General features: G+C 38.9%; 2 pseudogenes; both read right to left on the reverse strand.

Annotated features, from left to right (window-relative positions):
• Positions 1-1,454: 1,454 nt before the first annotated feature.
• On the reverse strand, positions 1,455-2,214 carry LOC142433558 (ras-related protein Rab-4A pseudogene; annotated as a pseudogene).
• A 16,721-nt stretch (positions 2,215-18,935) lies between these two features.
• LOC142434629 (myosin light polypeptide 6 pseudogene) lies at positions 18,936-19,289 on the reverse strand (annotated as a pseudogene).
• Between the last annotated feature and the right edge of the window lie 484 nt (positions 19,290-19,773).

The raw sequence follows: 19,773 nt of genomic DNA on the forward strand, positions 1-19,773 counted from the left end.
AACATAATTAAAGAAGAAATGCACTGGTCATCAACACCAGCATCTTTGAGTAGCAAGTCATAAGTATAGCCAATTGTGCAATATGAAGTGGTACACCCCCGAAAAAAACAGAACATTTTTTTCCAAATTTCTGTTTAATTTTTTTACAAAACAACCTTACCACCTTCAAAATACTCTTCATTACACTTAATACATTTGTCCAATCTGTGATTCTGTTTTTGGAAACATTCAAACTCATCTGTTTGGATGGCTGACAGCAGCACTCTCGTTTTTTTCTTCGCATCTTCTACATTGTCAAATCGCTGTCCTTTCATGTCCCTTTTCATTCACAGAAACAAAAATGTTGCACAGAGCAAGGTCACAGAGCAAAAAGGTTGCACAGAGCAAGGTCACAGAGCAAAAAGTTTGCACAGAGCAAGGTGAGTCAATTATATGTAGCAAGAGAGACAGGCTGTTTTTTGCCCAAAACTGCTACACTGAGATGGCTGTGTGAGCAGGTTCATTGTCCTGGTGGCAAAACCAGTCCCTAATCTGCCACAAATCAAGCCTTTTTTGTCCCACACTGTTACACTATCTGTTCAGAACCTCTAATTAGAAAGCTTGATTCGTAATCTAACCTAATGGGATGAACTCTAAATGAACTATGAGTCGACATTTTCATCTGTTTGGGAAGTTGATGGATGTCTAGAACGAGGTTTTCACCTTCTTTGAAGCAAGAAAACCACTCCTACACTTGAAGTTTTTCCCGTAGTGCTGTCCTTGTAAGCTGTGTTCAACACAACAGTTTCTACAGCATTTTTTTCCCAAGCAGGAAACAAAATTCCACAGCCGCACACTATTCTCTTAAATCAGCCAAAACAAGGCTCAAAGTGAAACTGCCTTTATGCAAAAATTCACTGTGACCAGAGAGAACCTTGCCAGGGGATATCTCTGGGTGCACTGACTCAGAGGGAATTCCGAGATGCTCTCTTAGTGGGGAAAATGCAGTGCAATTCAGATTTGGGGTGTAGCCCCTTGTATAATTGCCATGATGATAAAAGCACACCTCGCAATTAACAAATGTTAATTCATATGATTAAAATAACATTAAATTGCATTTAGTACAACATTCTATTATACTATACATCATATACCATGATGTGGAGACACACTGGACTTGAGTATATATAGTTCGCAGCCATTTTTCAAACTAAAGAGAAGATGTGGAATAGAAAGTTTTACGTACATGCATATATTTAATAGTGCTGTCCATTGAGTTAGATTTATTATATAGTTTTCTGTGCCATGTCTATTAGCCTCCAGAATACCCCAAATTATGTCCCCCCTCAAAAATCTACTTTTGTATACAGTATAAAATGATGGTGTATAAAAGCAAACTTTAGATGCTTCAAACTTCAATAATTGTGCCCCATATACCATTGTATGTACACCTTGTTTGCCACGGGGCTGAATTTTTACCAACCACATTCTTGAGCACTCTGGGGCTGCGATGGATATGGAGACCTGCGCTGTCTCATAGCATCTTCATAGTGGACACGTGAGACCAGTCCTGCTGGATCCACTTCACCTGACTCAATTTTATTAAGCATTTTTCTTGCCTATTGCACAAAGGCTTTCTCTACATTCTCCCCCATTATTGCACTTGTTACCAGAAACATAAGCTCATTTTCTTAAGCGAATCTGGAGGCTTCTAAGAAAGGAACGTCATGATCTGCCTCAAGATCCTTCTTGTTTTCACAAAGGATGATTACAATGTTTTGACAGGCTAACATTCTGGAATCACTTTACCAATTAGTAAGTGCATTGTAGATTCCTCGGGGGTGGTTCTCAATAAACTTTCCAGTTCCTGTGTTTCCAATAACCAAGAACTTAAATAAAAAACAATAGGTCTCAGACACAGCTGTCCACAGATCTCTTGGAGCAGCACCAGGTGTCTGGCTGCGTGTGGGTCCACCAGAGGGTCTGGAGGGCGAGGGGCCTTTCTATGGTTCACTAGAGACATCTGAAGAATATAAAATGAAGTGAAAACTTAGACCTGGTGTGTGGGGATTCTTCCTTGTTTGGTAGTGCTATTGCGTGTATACATTTGCTCTGTCAGTGTGGTAGAGCATGTGGCAAGGGACAGGGGGAGTGTATTGGAGAACAAAGCTGGAAAGGAGGAAGGGAAAAATGACCCAAAAAGGGAAGCTTGGGTATTGATTATGCCTACATCATGCTGCCCATGCAATCTGTTATCCACCATGGAGCCCAGACATCACAGAGGTAAGAGGTTTGGCCTGGCTGGGTTGCCTCAGGTTCCAGGAAAAACCAGTTGTTCCAGTTTGGAGCAGAACTCACAGATGCAAGTCATACTGCTTGTTAGTGGTAGAGGAGAGTCTGACAGTAGGTGTTGCTGTTCTCCTAATTTAAGAAAATTGGGTCTACTTAGCTTTTGAGTTGAATTTCTTACTGCCGTGAATTGTGGATCCTCTTGGGTCATCCTATGGCCATAACCCCCACAGTCTGGTCTTGCACATTTTTTCTCAGGCTATATCTCATGCCTTTTCTATTGCCAAGGTCATATTTTCCAACAACCATTTCTCTACTACTTTAACAAGTTACAGTCTCAGAAACCCACAGAGGAAGTTCTAACCTGTCCTGTAGGGTCACTAGGATCAGACAGAATCAACTCCTGCCTTGATTTTTGCTGGTGGTAAGGTCTCCCCTCCTACTTCTGATATTGCCCATTTTAAACCCAGCAGGATGGCAAGACTGATTGATCCTCTTGTTGGATTTCCAGTTTCTACAATCAGAATGATCGCCATTAACAATTTCATTCAACAGAATCCTACCTGGATTGCCCTCTATGTTCTCTGAAGCCAGAAAAATAAGGACAAAAATAATTCAATGGGCTTCACAAAGACTATGCCTCCAAAAGGAAAATTAAATAATTCAATTCACTAAAGTTGATTGTAAAAATCATTGGTCCCATTGAATTTTCTGTGATTTGCTTCATTCCATGTTTCAGACAACTCAGGAGATGATATATATATCCTATTCTTGAATCTTTTAATTTTCCAATTTTCAATATAGAACTTGCATTAGTCTTTCAATTTTAAAATTATTCATATAAACTTATTTCCTATATTGTAAAAGCATGTGTTTTTTATTAAGTATTTCCATGAATTTACTTTCACAGAAACCATTCTTGGTTTTAGTTTTACTTGGCAATTCCTTAGGAATGCTTCTATTAATTTTTAAATTTTGAATGAGTTCTTTCGACTTTTGTTGTTGTTTTCCTAATTTCCTAGGTAAAATATTTGGGTAATTTATGTTTAAAATGTATTTTGTACTAATACAAGGTAGTTGTTGTATGGATTTTGTTTTATTGATATCTTTAAATCCTCTTTCAAGTAAAAATATTATTTTTAAGTTAACCTAATAACGTTAACATAATAAAGACAAGTACATGGAGTTCCATTTTGGTAAATAGAATCTTCTGGAAGTGCCCTGATCATTATTAATAATGAAACCAATAATAAAGAGAATATTTATTGATATAGAATTTACTCGACATTGAGTTTATTTTGTCTTGGTTTAATCATTTTCCAGATACACTGGTAAGTGCATTGTATACGTTATTTTATTTAATCTTCTCAGCAACGGGTGAAGTAAATTAAAATATCAATTCTAAAATATAAGAAAAATCTAATGAGAGAAGTAAAGACGTGCTGAAGGTGGCAGAGTTAGTGAGTGGCCGAGCTAAAGAATCATAACCACACGTCTCCTGAGGAGCCCTGTTGGCATAGTGGTTATGCATTGGGCTGCAAGGTGAGAGGTGTCAAAGCACCAACGGCTCGGTGGAGAAAGATGAGGCTTTCTCAGAAGTGTAATACCACTAACTGCTCCCTGGAGAAAGATGAGGCTTTCTACTCCCATTACGAGTTACAGTATCTATGCCTCTTGAGTTTTTTTGAGCTTACCTCAGCGGACTCATGTAGCACTTGTCCCTTTGTGCTTGGCTTACTTCACTTAGCATAAATTCCTCCAGCTCTTCCCATGCGGCGATGTGCAGTTCATCACTGCTTTTTAGGGATGCACAGTACTCCATTGTATGTATGTACCAGAGTTTTTTAATCCATTCGTCTGTGGAAATTTGGACTGTTTTCAACTCCTTACAATTGTGAACTGTGCCGTGATAAACACTGGGGCTCAGATGTCTGGCCATGAGTTTTTTGTTTCTTGTCTCTTCTGGGTATATGCCCAGTAGGGGGATTGCTGGATCATACGGTAGCTCAATGTGCAGCTCTTTTAGACATCGCCAAATCGATTTCCATAGTGGCTGTACATGCCTACAGGTCCACCAGCAGGGGCCAAAAGTTCCTCTCTCTCTGCATCCCCTCCAACCCTTGTCACTCTGTGATTTCTTGAATTGGGCTGCATTTGAGGGTGTGAGGTGGTATCACATAGTTGTTTTAATTTGCATTTCTCTTAAGGCTAGAGATCTGGAACATTTTCTCATATGTTTATTGGCCACTTGGATTTCTGCCCTTGAGAAACTCCTGCTCAGGTCCTTTGCCCACCTCCTGAGTGGAGAATTGATTTTTTTTCTTGTTGTAAGTTAGCAGACTATTTTAGATTTTAGCGATAAGGCCTTTGTCTGATGCGTTATTGCTAAAGATGTATTCCCATTCTGTGGTCTCTCTTATTACTCTCGGTGAATCCTTTCGATGTACACAAGTGTTGAATCTTTAGTGTACCACTGGTCAATTTGTGCCTCCTCTGAGTTTGTGTCCTTCCCAATTTCTGAAAGCCAGTGTATTCCTTGTGCCAAGGTTCTCAGGTTTATCCCAATTCCCTCATTAATGGCCCTAAAAGTTTTGGGTTTTACCTCAAGGTCTGTATACATATGTCCATGGGGTGAGGTCCAGGTAATATGGCAGGGGCCAGACTAAACTCAGGGATACATATGGTAGCCCACTAAAAAGGGAAGAAAACCTGGGTAGCCAGGGGAACAGGGCACTAACCCACACAGGGGGAGGGTGTTGTTTGTGTCTCCACAGGGAAAGAAGGACGAGAATTCAACTCAGAGCTCCAAGACAAGAACGCAACACTCTGACATGAAGCAGGGAACCAATAGAGAGGGCTGCGGGGCCGCCTCCATTACCAACTAAGTGGACAGCAAACCCCCACCCCCAAAGAATTCATTTAAGAGGACAGCACTGAAGTTACAGTTCAAGGAGAGGGATTTACTGATGAGAGTACATAGGAGCCAACGAGGGTGGAAGGGGGGAAAAAGAGTGAAGCACATCCTGGCTCCCCAAGCCCTGAGGATAATGTTTCTGCTCAGAGCAGCAATGCACAGAAACGACCACAGGGCTGGCCGCACCACAGGAAACAGCGTTCCTCATAGAACCAAAGCACCAATGGGGACAACACTAGAGACACGTGGCCAGAACTGTGCCCACCCTGAGCTTACCACTGCAAAGCCAGCCACAGGGGGCGTGCAGCAGAGCAGCAGAGGGAGCAGAGCAATGAAGTTCCCCAGGGATAGATGTGGGGCCAGGGCATGGTACCCTATCAGACTCCACTGGAAAGCACTCTTAAAGGACAACAAATAGATCCTGAACTATTTATAGGGTTTGTTGTTGTTGCAGCTATTGTTTTAGTTTCTATTGTTGCTTCATTGTACTCAGTCTTGTGATGATGCATATTGTTGTCACTGCATGTCTACCTGGAAGGAATAAGCAGGATAAACAAGCCAGAAGAGAGAACAATGGGATGACAGTTCCAGGGGAACATGGGAGATGGGGAGGCAGTGGGAAAGGAAGTGTGTGTTAACAAACCCAGGGACAAGGGAACAACAAGTGATCCATTATCAGTGGCAAGGAAGGTGTAGGAGGTCTGGCAGGGCTGGATCAAGGACAATGCAACCAAGAGGAATTCCTGAAATTCAAATAAAGCCTGAACATGATAGTGGGATAAGAGGAAAGTATAAAGAAAGAGAGAAGAACTAGGAGGCAAAGGGCATTTATAGAGATCTAAATATAGGCATATATAGATGTAGATAAATGTATATACAATGAGGGGGAAATAGATATATCTACATATGTTTATAGGTTTAGTATTAAGGAAACAGATGGATAGTGGGCCCCTACTCAAGTACTCCCTCAACACAAGAGCACTTTGTTTTAACAATTCGGCAGTCTGAGATGCTCACCTTTTGGCATTATCACTGAAGACAACGGGTGTACAAGCAAATGTCGTGAAGAAAGTTGATGGTGCCCAGGTATCAACAGATATAGCATCTGGGGTCTTAAAGGCTTGAAGATAAACAGTCAGCCATGTAGCTGAGAAACAAAAAGCCCACATGGAAGAAGCACATCAGCCTGTCCCCATATGATTGCTGAAGACAAATCGGGCACATAAGCAAACGTGGTGAAGAAAGCTGATGGTGCACAGCTATCAAAAGATATAGCGTATGCGGTCTTAAAGGTTTGTTGATAAACAGGCAGCCATCTAGCTGAGAAACAATAAAGCCCACATGGAAGAAGAACACCAGCCAGTGGGATCGTGAGTCATCGAAGGGATCAGGTATCAGGAATCAAAGACCAAAAAAATCATAGCATTGTGAATGAATGGGAGTAGGGAGTACGGAGTGGGGACCCAGGGCCCATATGTGGGCAATTGGACATCCCCTTGAAGAAGGGCTGCAAGGAGGAGGCAAGCCAGTCAGGATGCAGTGTATTAATGATGAAACATACAATTTTCCTCCCCACTATCATGATCCCAATTCTACCTAACAAATCCAGCTGGACCAGAGGATGTACACTGGTACAGGTGGGAACTGGAAACACAGGGAATCCAGGACAGATGAACCCCTCAGGACCAGTGGTGAGAGTGGCAATACTGGGAGGTTGGAGTGAAGGTGAGAGAGAAAGGGTGAACAGATTACAAGGATCTACATATAACATCCTCTTTGGGGAACAGACAGCAGAGAAGTGGGTGAAGGGAATTGTCAGACCATGTAAGATATGACAAAATAATAATAATTTATAAATTATCAAGGGTACATGGGGGAGAGCAGGAGTGGGGAGGGAGGGGGAAATGAGGAGCTGATACCAAGGGTTCAAGTAGAAAGCAAATGTTTTGAGAATGAGGAGGGAAACAAATGTACAAAAGTGCTTGACACAATGGATACATGTGTGGATTGTGAAAAAGAGTTGTACAAACCCCAATAAGGTGATTTAATTATTAAAACAAAAGAGTTACCATCTCAGAAACGCATGGGGGCAGTTCTATCCTATTCTGTAGTCACTATAAGACAGAAATGACTAAATAGCAGTGATTTTGATTGTCTGTTTTAATGGCTACAGACCTTACATTTTCAACCAGTGTTCTTTACTGCCAAGTCTATCACATTGAAATAATAGTATCAGAATGAGATAGAGTGGAAAATATATACTGGAAATTTATTAAATGACAAAATGTTCTATATGCTTTCTTCTAAACAAACCTCATGACATGTTTCATTAAGTTAATTTTGATATTATTACAATATTGGAAAAATAATCTTTGAAATATGTCCTCTGACATAAACTCTTTGACATATATCCAATTATGTAAATCATGAGCTAATTTTATCCAAGTTGATAATGCTTTAAATATTTTTCACCTTGTAAGATAATACAGTTCACTTACATTGTTCTACTTTGCTTTATCACAGAATAATACTTAAAACTGCTTCTTAAAATAATCTGAATAAAGTTCACATAGATGAAGCTGTGTTTGTGTGACTTATGATATATCATTTGATTTTAAGTGCTTGTTAATTGCATGGGTATGCTCCAAGGGAGAGAAGTATCATGAATACTTTAGAAAAATTGATTTTTAGCTAATACAAAAAAATTGAAGAACCCAGATGAAAATGACATGTAAAAAAAATAGCTGCAGAAAGTGGGAGAATATTTAATAAAGAGGAATTAAGGCAGCCACTGACATTTGTCCCAGTAAATTCTGAATAAATAAAACAGAGTCAAGGAACAGCATAGTAAAATTAAGATTTTTAAAAGGCCTCAATCAATATAATTAATAAATTACATTTATCAAAGGCAAAGCTAAGTATATCTTCCAAATAACTAGAACCAAAGCTTAATATTAAAGCAAATATTACACTTTACAAGGTACATTGGGCAGGCATTGGCTGTACAGAGAACAATCATGGCTAATTAGAAACTTGTGCTATAAAACATGATAGCAACTACCCCCATGAAATGGGGCTGGTCCTAATTGACATGTGCTTAAAGTGAAATATACATGTTATAATTTTAAATTTTATAGGATAAAAATTTTGAATATAAAAAATTACATTGATGTTGCTTATATAAAATAAACTCAATTAATTTTTATTTTAATATAGCTAATAACTTAAATCACATACATTTGTATTATATATTATTGGTTGGAGCTCTCTGACACTCATACAAATGTACACAAACACTGAAAAACAAAGACATTTGACAAAATACTCTTGATTGACTCTGATACAGGATCCAAATACTGTTTTAAATAAAACCATTAAAATAAATATATTTTGTCTTAATAAAGTTCTAAAATCACATACTCTGATTTTGTCAAGAGCTCAAAATGATCGGATAATTATCAATCCTCCACTTCATTATATATGTCTATAAAATGAAAAATTATTTGGGAAACAAATAAAATGGAGCAGATATTTTTCTTTGGTGTGACTAAAAAATCATATTCATATATTGAAATGTTTATTAAATTATGTATTCTATTTAAATCCATTACAAATTATAATATTTAAGGAATACATACTGATTTATTTTTGATACCTTTCAATGATTGGATAATAATTTTGCCTCAATATAATCTTTCCTTGACTATTTTCAGGAGCTAAGGCACATCCTTAGCATGATTTTTTTCTTTACTTAGTTAAGATTAAAATAAACTGTCACCAATTTTCTGTCAGTTTGTGGTAGCTTGTCTGTTGCTATGATGCTTGACGTTCTTTTGCTGGTGTTTCAAATGCCAGTAGAGTCACCCAAATTGAACGGGTTTCAGTGGAGCTTCCAGACAGTGAATGTGGTAAGTACATAATTTCATGTCAATTTGAAGATCTATAAAAGTGTAGTGGTGGTATTCAACCTGTCAATCAGACTATGGTCTGATGGTGCTTCCTTGTGGGCATGGCCTTCTCACAAGGAGGGCCCTGGGAACCTCCCCTTCTCTCTCTCTACCTTCAGCTTCCTGCTGGCTGACCCCAATTGCTGCCAGAGCCCTGTGATGCATCCACCACCATTGGATCCACACAATTCTGCATGCCTCAACCTGTGATCTTCCTATGTTCTGTATCATTGCTTGTGACTGACTGTGTGAGACTCGGGAGGGACTTATGGACTAGTATCAAACTTATGGACATGAGTTAGACTGAACTGGGATGTTTTCTTGATACTAAATTAATTCTTGATATAAAGCTATTTCTTACACATATATGAATGTCACTGATGTATGTCTCTAGTCAATCTGACCTAACACAACAGAGAAAGATTTGGCTCCCAATTTGAAGATAGGAGCTGCAGAAAACCTTATTTGTAGCTTCAAAACATTGTCAGATACAAAAGGCCTAATCAATGCAAGCAGAATATTTTCATTTCTTTTTTAAAAATCATTTTATTGGGGACTCGTACAACTCCTTTCACATTTTCATAGAGAGGGGCAGAGGATGGGCTCCTCTGGTCAGAGGAAACTCAAAATGTGACTGAGGAGAAACTGATTTAATAGAATGGAGTTGACCATGGTGATATGAATCTAGTAAAACCTGTGGGATGATCTTCATTTGCTGATGTGGCATGTCATAGAGTAAGGAGAAACAGCTGCAAAAAAAAAAAACTACTAATGATAAGAACTTGAAATGTGCAAAGTGTGAACCCAGGAAAATTGGAAGTTGTACAAAAATGAAATAGAATTCATCAAGATTGATATCTTAGGCATTACTGAGATGAAAGAGACTGGTATTGGCCTTGAATTAGAAAATCATATGATTTAATATACTGGAAATAATACAATCAAGAGGAATAGTCATTCATTGTCAAAAAGGATATTGCAAATCAATCCTAAGGTACAATGCTGTCTTTGATAGGATTATACCTATCTGCCCTCAAGGAAATTCAATCAATATCCAACTATTATCTGAATTTATGCACCATCCACCAAAGCTAATGAACAAGAACCTGAAGAATTCTACCAATGTCTTTAGTTGAAAATTGATCAAACGTATAATTAAGATGCACTTTGAATGCAAAAGTTAGAAACAAAGGGGAAAGAATAGTAGTTGGAAAATGTGGAGTTGGTGATAAAAACATAGCTGGAGATAACATACTAGAATTTTGCAAAACCAATGACTTGTTCATAGCAAATACCTTTTTTCAACAACACAAAAGGAGACTGCACACATGGACTTCTCCAAATGGAATACACAGAAATCAACTCGACTACATATATGGAATGGAGACGCTAAAAATAACAGCTAAAACCAGGCCAGAAGCTGTTAAGCACTTTTTTCCCAATGAGAGGTTGATCCTCCCCATTTTCCTACCAATTGAAATACACTTGCCAGCTCTGAAACATGCATTCGCCCCTCTGCTTTCTTCATGAATGATGTTCTCAGTATCCTCCCACACATCTCAGGTGTTCTGTCACTGGTGTTAAATGCAGAAAAATCTGTTCTTGAGATGTTCTCAAATTTCAGGTGGGATAGACTCAAGGCCGTATTTTGCCTCTCATGGATTTGGAAGAAAATTAACACTGTCAATTGACTTAGTTTTTGCCCCAGGGGGATGATTGATAATTTTATCTAACATAAAATGGCAATAATATCTCTCCGATGAACCAGAGACATATATAAACCATGAACTGAATTCTAGTCTCAACCTAAGAACAATTAGATCTTATGATATGGACCTGCTTGGTACTTGCCCTTATGAAAAGATCACTGAATTTATGGGTGCTATAGCAAACTATCAGAAAAAAATAGTGCCCATGGCCTTAAAAGTTCGTTTTGAAACAAACAGCCATCTAAGTGAGGCATCAACTAACTTAAATGGAAGAAGCACACCAGCCTTTGTGTTCCAAAGATTGTAAATAATATCATCCAAATCCAATGAGGGAATGATATCATAGCATAATCGTGAACACCTGGTTAGCAGAAGGCTCTGGATGACAGTGGAAGCCCAAAATCCATGTGCAGGATCCACACATGGATTAAGCCTCCAGTGAATCCCCTCTGACCATAGTCGTGGGATGGGAATAGCCTTGTTATCAGACAGAGAGTATTATTGAGATGATTATACTTGCAGGACCAAAATCAAGCTCAATGCTATCCAGTCAATACCGACCCAGAGTGGCCCCATGTGAGTTTCTGAAACTATAGCTGTTTAAGGGAGTAGAAATCCCAGTTTTTCTCCCACAGAGCTGTTGGTGGTTATGAATTGTTGACCATGTGTCTCACAGCCCAACGCTTAACCACTATATCACTAGATCCTTAGGACATTTCGTTATTAGGTAAAGTAGATATAGTTTGTTTAATATGTAATGTCTTCCTTGATCTCCTTTTCGACACACTGAAATGTTCTATCAGTTTTAAAAGGTGAACAGGAAATACAGGTGGATTAAGCCTCTGGTGAATTCCCTCAGAACATAGGCTGAAATTTAATACCAGATCACTTGATCTCATTATGAATTATTTTGAAGTTGTTCTAATTTTTCATATTTATGATTTATATTCTTTGAAGTTTTTCCTCTGTCTTATTTTAATTATCGTTAGCTCTTTTACTTGTTTTTGTATGATTTTCAACATACAAAATCCAGAAGCAGTGAATCTATAGCAAGACAGGGTAAAATAGAGGAAGTTAAGGAGCTAGTAACAAGGAGTAAAAGAAAGAAGAAAAAGTTCTAAAATTGCTTGTGATGATTGTACAACTCTCCTTGATATGTTTCATCCAGTTAATTGTATGATATGTGGATTATGTCTCAATAAATCTGTTTTTTTTAATGAAACATAAGAAAGAAAAGTTCAAAGTGGTTGTTAAAAGAAACTCTGGAACTTGCTCTTATCTGGAACTTGACCAACTGAAGCAAATGGAGGAAATGATGAAGCCAAGATCGACGCAGAAAATTTCAAAAGACAGCTCAAGAAGGGAAAGCCAAATATTATCATGAAATGTGCAAAGAACTCGAATTAGAAAACCAAAAGGGAGAACATGCTCAGCATATCTTAAACTGAAGGAACTCAAGAAAAAAAATCCAAGCCTCGAGTTTCAATATAGAAAGATTCTATAGGAAAATAATGAATAATGCAGAAAGCACCGAAAGAAGATTAAAAATATATACAATCACTGTACCCCAAAAAAGGCATTTGATATTCCACCATTTCAGGAGGTAGAATATGAGTAACAACTAATGGTACTGAAGGAGGAAACTCAAGTTTCACTGAAAGAATTAGGCAAAAACAAGGCTCCAGGAATTGTTGGAATACGAATTGAAATGTTTCCACAAACTGATGAAGCACTGCAAGCACTCGCTCATCTGTGCCAGGAAATTTGGAAGACAGCTGCTGGGCCAACTGACTGGAAGAGATCCATATTTGTATCCATTCCAAAGAAAGGTGACCCAACAGAATGCTCAACCTATAGGAAAATTTTCCTGAAGATCATCCAACAATGATTGCAGAAGTATATTGACCGAGCAGTGCTAGAGGTTCAGGCTGGATTCAGAAGAGAATGTGCAACAAGGAATATCGTTGCTGATGTCACATGGATCTGGGCTCAAAGCAGAGAATAGCGGAGAGATGTTTATTTATGTTTTGTTGACGATGCCAAGATTTTCCACTGTGTGGATTATAACAATATGGGAATTCCAAAACACCTTGGTGTGCTCTGCGAAACTTGTGGATGAGGCAAGAGGCAGTTGTGCTAATGGAAAAAGGGAATTCTGCACGGTTTAAAATCCAGAAAGGTGCGAGGGAGACTAGTATCCTCTCTCTAAACTTACTCAGTTTGGATGCGGAGTAACTAATCAGAGAAGCTGAATTATACGAAGAATGAAACACTAGGCCCGGACGAAGGCTTATTAACAAATTGCAGTATGCAGGTGACACACCTTGCTTGCTGAAAGTGAGGAAGACTTGAAGCACTTGCTGATGAAGACCAAAGATTGCAGCCTTCAATATGGGTTAAATTTCAATGGAAAGAAGACCAAAATCCTCACAACCAGACACAGATGACATGATAAATGGAGAAAATATTGAAGTTACTAAGGATTTTGTCTTGTTTGCATCCACAGTAAATGCTCATAAAAGCAGCAGTTAAGAGATCAAAAGACAAGTTACATTAGGCTAATCCTCTGTACAAGACCTCTTTAGAGTATTGGAAAGCAAGGATTTTACTTTGAGGGCTAAATTGTGCCCGAACCAAACATGAAATTTCAATTTCCTCATATGTATGTGAAAGTTGGACGTTGAATAAAGCAGACCAAAGAAGAATCTGTACATTTGAGTTATGGTCCTGGGGCAAAATACTGAAAATATCATGGAGGGTTAAAAGGACAAACCCATCTGTCTTAGAAGTAGAGCCAAAGTTCTCCAAAGAGCCAAGGATGGCGAGACTTCATTTTACATACTTTGGACATGTTATCAGGAGAGACCAATCCTGGCAAAAAGGAAGGCCCACAAGGAGATGGATTGACAATGTGGCTGCAATGATTTGCTCAGGTACAGGAACTGTTGTGAGAATGTTTCAGGACCCCGCAGTATTTTATTCTGCTATGAACAGGGTCAGTATGGATGATCAGAAGCAACTTGATGTTAACTAGAAACAGCGACACTATCAATAACAAGAACCTAATGACCTGAAACATCTCTGGCTGGATTATGGAACAAGTCATTCAGGAACTTACCTATTATGCCCCATTAAAGTATATATTTTCCCCCCATGGCATCCATCTCCTATAAACCCTTACTTATAGTAGGGCAGACATGCAATTTGGGCAGCATTGCCCCTAGTTAGAGGGACAGGCCCACAAGATGCCCAATCCTTATCAGCACAATCTTACCTCTCTGCCATAATTAAGTAATTTATGGAGTAATTTATGGAAGGTATCTAACCTGACCAAAAACAATAAATGTATGTTATTCTCCTTTAGCCACCATGATTAATTCAAATGTGTTTTAGAATAAAATACATGAATTATTACAATGATATATTGTGGAGATAGAAATTCTGTAACTGCTCTAGCCATATTGCTACAGTGAGGAAAATTGGCATCGAAAACTATAATACAGCAGGGAGCGGGGCAGTATTGAAAAAATTACAAATAGCCAATACCTCAAATCCTGCTCCTAGACTCTCCTAGTTATGTTTTCCAATAAAGATCCTTCATTTTTAAGACAATTTAAGCTAATTTTCCATTATTTCCAGTCAGAAACAACCAAACTTAAAGTACTTTTTTCCTTGATTTATTTTTATACTGGACTGTAAATGTTTCTCTGTTAATGGGGTTTCTCTGACTTCTTTCTGAAGCTAGGAATATGATGTGTTTGCTTTTAGTGTTTTGGGTTTTTTTTTCTTTGTCTTCCCTTTCTTCTGCATTTTCATCTCCTTGACCCTGTTAGTTGTGAGCAATACCCCAACTATTTTGCTTTGAATCAACACTGTTGAAATATAATTAATCTTGTTGTTTATTTGCTATCAGGTTACTTTGACCTTGGGCTCAGATAGAGCTTGGGGTGTTAATTGCTGCATGAGCCTTGTTAGAAGTCAAGTCGATCCCATTAGCTCTTTCTTATAGATAGATGAGTGTCATTGGATTTGTTTCTCTCGACAACCTGGCCTAATACAATGTCCTTCTCCAGAGAATTCTCTCTCCTGATAACATGTTCAAAGTACATGAGATGAAGTCTCCCCATCCTTGTTTCTGAGGAGCATTTTGGCCTTACTTCTAAGACAGATTTGTTTGTTCTTCTGGCAGTCCACAGTATCTTCAGTATTATTCACCAGAACCATAATTCAAATGCATCAATTCTTCTCCAGTCCTCCTTATTCAATGTCCCACTTTTACATGCATATAAGGTGACTGAAAATGCCATGGCTTGGGTAAGGCGAACTTAATCCTCAAAGTGATATCATTGTTCTTTAACACTTTAAAAGGTTCTTGTGCAGCTATATCTAATGTAATACGTCATTTGATTTCTTGACTGCTGTTTCCATGAGTGTTGATTGTGTTTTCAAGCAAGATAAAAGCCTTGACAACTTCAATCTTTTCTCTAAGCATGTTGTTGTCCATTGCTCCATTTGTGAGGATTGTTTTCTTTACATTGAATTGCAATCCATATTGAAGGCTACAGTCCTTGACCTTCATCAGTAAGTGCTTCAAGTCCTCCTTATTATCAGCAAGTAAGGTTGTGTCATTTTCATATTGTAAGGTTATTAATAAGTTTTCCTCTAATCCTTATGCCTCATTCTTCTCCATAGAGTCCAACTTGCTGTATTCTCCCCTCAGTGTTCAGTTTGAATAAGTATGGTGAAAGGATGCTACCTTACCGATTTTAAACCACTCAGTATTCCATTGTTCTGTTTGAATTACTATCTCTTGGTCAAGCTGAAGGTCTGCATGAACACATGAAGTGTTCTGGACTTCTCATAATTCTCAATGCTATTCATAGTTTTTTTTACCATTTGCACAGTTGAATGCATTTGGATAGTCAATAAAACACAAGTAAACATCTTTCTAGTATTCTCTGCTTTCAGCCAAGATCTATCTGACATCAGCAATGATATCCTTCATTGGTATTTTGAAAACATGATAGCAATTTATACCATATGGTATTTGAGATCATTAAAATATTCAAAACAAACAGGAAATGTGAGAACTACCTCCTCCTGGGGAATGCTAGAAACGGATCAAGTGAACCTTCTCACGCAATGTAAGAGATTACGTTTTAGTTAAGATTCCATTAAAACAATTTCATGATACAGTTTGTTAGGAATGATGTGCTTACCATAAAGAATATACATATAAAGACAGAAAATCATCAGATTACCAAATTAGCAATGTGACATAGCCCTACTCTTCTAGAGGTGGCATCCTGTACCTATATGTAAGTAGCACTGATGACATAGGTTTTATAAGTAGCTATACGTGGCTGGTGGCTCAGTGGATTGAGTATTTGGCTATAAACAAAAATTTGGTGGTTCAAACCCAACAGCCACTTTGTAGGAGAAAAATATGACACTTTCCTTCTGTAAAGGTTACAGCATTGGAAACCTATGAGGGCTGTTCTACTTTATCTTGTAGGGTTGCTATTAGTCAGAATTATCTCAACAGCAATGAATGTATATGTTACTACTGAACACAGGAAATGTGACTAGTTCAAATTGAGATGAGCCCTAAGTGAAATATATACAATGGCTTTCATAGACACACTAACAAATGAAATATTTCCTTCATAACCTTTGTATTGATTATATATTAAAATGATACTATTTGGTCATATTGGATTAAATTGTTTTTAAATATTTCACTTTTTCCACTTAATGTTTTAAATTTAGGCACTAGAAAATTTTAAAAAATATATGCTACCTTTGTATTGGATAGTCTTAGTCTACAATGTATTGAAATTAATCAAATCTTTCAATGAAACTGGTTACCAAGGAATTAATGCTTGGTCTGCGTGAGCAAGGTTTAAGACCTAATCGTGAAAGAACTGAAGTAAGGACAATTCCTAGCTATGTGAAATGAGAACCATGAGATGTTTGGAAATCTTTGAATAAGCTCCCTAGGTTGATTCAAAGGCAGGGTCATTTTTGAGAGCCACTGTTTATAGGCATTCCCAACAAAACCTTTCATAGTCTTCATAAATTTTCAAACTAAAAGATCCTTTGAGGGATTGTTATGAAGGAAGTCTGAACCCAATGGGGCCTCCCCGACTTAGAGACGGGAATGAAACCAGGTAAGCAGCTCTCTTTCAGAATGATGGATTAAAGATTCACCTTATGAATCTGAGTGGGCTCTCAGCAGAATAAACAAAAAGCCTGAGGATAAAACCCTAATGTTGAATGGACTCCCCCATGTATGTGTATATATTTTTCACCAAAACACATGTAGCATAGGATAAGAAAACGTATCTTTTGCGGTACCTCCACTATTTAATGAGCTTTGACTTAAATACAATGGTAAAGGACACTTTAAACTTTAATAACAAGTTATAGTAATAAAACAAACTGGCAGCAGTAATGAGTGAGAGGTAAAAGCTGGAGCACAGAACCGAGACAGAATGGAGACAGAGAACGTGAAGTTAAGAGGGGCTTTATTAGAGCAGAGGAAGAGCTCCCGGGAGGGAAGGGGGAGCAGAGAAAGGGACAGGAGCATCTTGAGCTCCTGGATGGTTCCGTGACCCAATGAGTTAGCACAGTAAAGTTGTGCCTGTCAGCAGGGTGGTGGGATATTTGTAGGATAGGGTGAGAGAAATATGCAAATGAGGTGAAGAGAGCTGCTAGTGCTTGAGCCTATAAGGAGAAGGAGAGGCTTCCTGGTGCTGCAGCTGCAGGGTCTGGGTCAGCATGTGGTCTGTGAGTAAATCATTCTGTTTTTTCACAGACCGGCTTCCTTGGATGCTGGGGGAAGGGGCTGCACAGGCCAGACCAGGAGAGATAAGCTCCTTGGAATGCTGGGGGCAGGGACTGTATGCTCCAGCTCTGGCCTTGAGAGGTGGTCTGGGGTAGGGGTGGAGGGGGGGGGGAAAGGAGCCCAGCACAGTCCAGCAGGCTATCTTCCGGGAGAGCTGGGGGAAGGTGCTGTACAGACCAGGCCCAGCCCAAACACGGACCAGATCCAGTCCAATCAATGAGTATGAGGAGGAAGATTCCAGGAGCAAAAGTTATATTCTTCTGAGAAAATAGCAGAGACAGAATTTGTGTGAGAGAAAAAAATCTGATACCCTATAACTATATTAAAACTGTGTTTTCTGAAGTATATTTAGTTCTTAAAAAATACGTTTTGTTCTGGTAGTTATACAAAAACTTTTGGAAATACATTTAGAGCTTTCTCCAGCAGATGAGCATAGTAAATGGCAATGAACCAAAGCTACAGCTGGGGCCATCTTCAGTTAGAAACTGTGGTATTTACATAAATCAACATGTAAAAGAATAGCAGGCACCTGTGGCTTTGGAAGCTAAAAACAAAGGAGTTATTTAGGCCTAGCCTAAAACAGCTTGGCTGCTCCTTGATTTCACAAGCTAAACGTTTAAGATGATAAATATCTTCACCTTTAGATACAGTAATTAGCTTGTTTCTGTAGATTTATGTATACTCAGCAGTCCCTACTCTCTAATCCCTGCATTCCAGGCAAGCAGGCAATTTTTAACCTGAGAACTATTTGGCAGGGATTGACCTCTTTTGACCTTCTACATTTGTCTCCTAAACCAAACCAACTTTAATAGAAGAAAGGATTTTGAAAGACATTTCAATGGACTTCTGAAAAACCAGCAAAACCCACCAAGTTTTCTCAGATTCTCTTTGTTCCTTACTGACTACACACACCTGAAGCTGCCACATTTCTTTGGAGCATAGGGTTCGGATTTTGTTCACAGGTCTGCAAATAACTGATCAAATAAAAAATATTTAGTATTGCTTCTAACACTTTTTCCATTCTCATAAATATTTTTTGGTGGAAGTGGGTTCAGAGAGCAAGTTTATTTGGTGCCTGCTGCTGGCAAGCATTATCCAAGAGAGACGAGATGGGAGAAGGGCTGTGACAGTGGCCTTTGGGACTACATAAAGTTAGTCCCACACAGGAAAACGCAGGGCTCTCGGTACACAGGAAGGGCGGCCCTCAGCCATTCAGCACCATCTGGGCGAGTTCTTCATAGTTGATCTAACTATTGTTGTCCTTGGATCCTGTCAGCAGCATCTCTACTTCCCATCAGCATCTCTGTCATCTTCCGGCCCAATGTGACAAGGACATGCTTGATTGCAGCCCCCATGACTGTGCTGTCGCCTTCCTTGTCAAACACCCCAAGGCCTTCGACATAGGCCTGCCAGGTGTCCTGCTCTTTGCTCCTGGTTGAAGTCTGAAGCATGGGCAGGAGGTGCTCACAATACAGCACCTTCACGTTCATCTCATCACTCTTGGGGCTCCCCAGGACGCTCAGCACCTTGACATTGATAGGGTTCTGGCCCAGGGACCTCACTACATCCCTACCCTGACTGTATGAGATCTTGACATCACCCATTCAGTCAAACAGCTGGAAGGCCTCCTTAAACTCTGTGACTGGTCCTCAGTGAAGTCACACATTTAAAAAACTCATTTTATTATGAGCCCTTACAACTCTTATAACAGTCCATACATCAATTTTATCAAGCATATTTGTACATATGTTGCTATCATATTTTCTAAACATTTACTTTCTATTTCAGCCCTTGGTATCAGCTCCTCCTTTTCCATCCCTGCTCCCCTCCCAACCCCATGACCCCTTGATAAATTATGTTATTATTGTTTTTATATCTTATACTGACTGACTACTGTCTTCCTTCACCCATGTTTCTATTGTTCATGCCCCTGGGGGGTATGCATTGATCATTATGATCTATTACCCCTTCCTCCCCTCCTCACTCCACCTTCCCTTCACTCTTCTGGTATCATTACTCCCATTTCTGTTCCTGAGGGGTTTATCTGACCTGAATTCTGCATGTGGTAAGCTCTTATCTGTATCAGTG

The sequence above is a fragment of the Tenrec ecaudatus genome, chromosome X (genome assembly GCF_050624435.1).
Source record: "Tenrec ecaudatus isolate mTenEca1 chromosome X, mTenEca1.hap1, whole genome shotgun sequence".
NCBI lineage: Eukaryota > Metazoa > Chordata > Mammalia > Afrosoricida > Tenrecidae > Tenrec > Tenrec ecaudatus.